Source organism: Lathyrus oleraceus, chromosome 2, assembly GCF_024323335.1.
Source record: "Lathyrus oleraceus cultivar Zhongwan6 chromosome 2, CAAS_Psat_ZW6_1.0, whole genome shotgun sequence".
NCBI lineage: Eukaryota > Viridiplantae > Streptophyta > Magnoliopsida > Fabales > Fabaceae > Lathyrus > Lathyrus oleraceus.
The window spans coordinates 181,300,868-181,303,545 of NC_066580.1; positions in this window are offsets into that span (position 1 = coordinate 181,300,868).

Sequence of the window (2,678 nt, forward strand, 5' to 3'; positions counted from 1 at the left end):
AAGTAAACATACCAACAAGGGGCTCAATCATCACGGCTGGGCTTTAGTCGAGGGGTCATGTCAACCTCGACAAACAAGTCAACTGGAAAAGGGTGTTGTTAGCTCTTAACCTTAACATTGAGAGTTAGGGTGAAGCAGATGAAATGGGAAGTAAGGGTAAGACCTCACAGCTCTTATCCCTGGCCTGGGAGAGCTTGACTCAAATAGAAAACATGGGAGTTCAGAATGTAGGAACTCTTCTCCACAGATGACTGACACAACAAAGATCTTGAGTTAATATCCACAATGCGTCAACACATGGTGTGAGCAAAGTGGATGACACACTGAATAAAAGGAGATGGATTACACATCTCTTTTATCTTCCAATTGCCTCTAAAGAGGTCTTTTCCTGCTTGGCATAAAAGTAAACATCCACAAGCATTGCCTCTTAAGGAAGGCTTCAGACAGGTGCCTGCCCACATAACAGGACAGGTCTTCCAGACTACATGAAGTTAGAAGAGTTATACCTCAATGGTTAAGCAACCAAGCAAAGCAAAAGCAAGTTCAAAAGAACTCAAAGCAACTTAGGTACCTGAAAAAATCTAACTCAATCAGTACACAACTCAATCAATCAGACAGACAACAGTCAATCACACAATCAGACAGATAAGCAAGCAATGCAACAGTGAGCAAGGCACAAGCCAATGGGCATAACACAAATAACTTGGCATCAACCTACAAAACAAACTCAAGGTTAGCCAACATCAACCAATTAATCAACTCAAATGAGTGAGCAACTCCAATCATGGCAATGTGCTTCTTAACCTGAAATTCACAATCCAAACAGTGAGTCCAAACCACTAGGTCCAAGCCTAGGGTCAAAAGTAGGTCAAACATTCAAAACAGAACATGAAATTTAACATGAATCAACTTCAATCAATCAAGAACACAATCCAAAAGGTCCCATATCAATATCATTAACCAAAAGTATTTCATGAATCAAACATGGCAAGGTATGCAAATTGTGACCACATTGTGACATCAGAATGAACAAATGCACATTAAATCAAAAATGATTCAAATAATCTTGGCAAAATTCATGAGTAAACAGGACATACAACATGATTATCACAAAAAATTAGAGGCATTGGACATCATTAGGCATGGTAATCACATAGCATAAGTCAAGACAATCACAACAAGCACATATGTGACACCAATTGTATCACCAACTTAGCATAGGCCTAAAACAGAGATGGATCATGGTAAAAACCTCAAAACAAAGCCAAAACAACATTCAACATGTCTAGAAATAGTGTGCAAAATTTCACATTCATTGGATAAGTATCAAGCATTTCACAATCAAATGAAGTTCAAGGCAATCCAAAAGCTCAAATGTGACCATCCAGAAGGAAAAATCTTAATTAAATCAGAAATGATCCCAAAAATTCCCACAAAAATCATGAGCAATCACAACATCTATAGCATGCATCATACAAAAAACCAAGGCAATTGGATATCGTTTGGCATGGCCAATTCATCAATCAAGTTGAACATCACAAGGTGTGACACAAATTGTCACACCTACCTTAGCATGATCATGAAACAGAAATGGTGAATGATAAAAATACCAAATCAACACCAAAATGTCAAGCAATGAGTCTAGTTATAGCATGCAAACTTTCATGAGCATTGGACAAGAATCAAGCATTTCACAAATGATATGGCAAGGCAATGTCATGAATGGACATGTATTCAATCTCCTTAGGCAAAATAATTTTCAGGCCAGGCACAATTTATGGAAAAATGATCATAAAATACTAGACAGAAAATGCAACACAATGCAAAAAATTGGAATGGATTTGGATGATTTTTCAATTTTAAATGAATTTTGGAAGTTGAGAAAAAAATAAAAAAATGCATGTGAAGCATGTATGGAAATGCATGGAAGGAAAGTGAGAAAATAGCATGGCATTTGGAATATTGATGTAGCTGGGAATCGAACAGGGTAAGGATTCAAATAGTGGCGCGCTGAAGATGAAACTCAGCGTTTCATTTAATATGTGGCCAGTCAACATGTACATGTGGCCAAGTCAAAGCGCTACAGACCAATCAAAACGCTGTGTGTGCAATTATGTGGACCAGTAGGACGCGAACCCTAAGAAACAACATGCAGCATGCTGAAAATTGTTCTTCATGAATTAAAAACGTGGCCAAATGTAACAGTATCATCTTCTTCCTCGTGACATGAATAGTGATCATATGCTCAAGAACATTTTTACCAGAAATCCAAATTGAGTGCATCATCACGTAGATATTTCATCATAGATCACAGATATATGCATGGCTAAGGCTAATTCAACACACACAAGGAGAATCGAAGCAATTAACATTTGCACATGAAACTTTAAATCCATATTACTCAGCCTATAGTGCATGAAAATCAATGGTTCAAAGCTCAAATTAATCAGCATAAAGAGATCTATATTAACATGGCAATAATTTTGAGAAATGAAGAGATCGAGCCATGACCTCTTGAAGTGCAGATCTGGAATTCTTCGAGCTACAGGCCTTGTGATGCTTCCAATCTCTTCTATGATGCTTGTACAAGTGTATGAAGAAGAAAACTCAGCTCAATTGGGCACGGTCTCACCAAATTCTGAATTCACCATAGTTGCTTCAAGTTTCGAATATGCTTC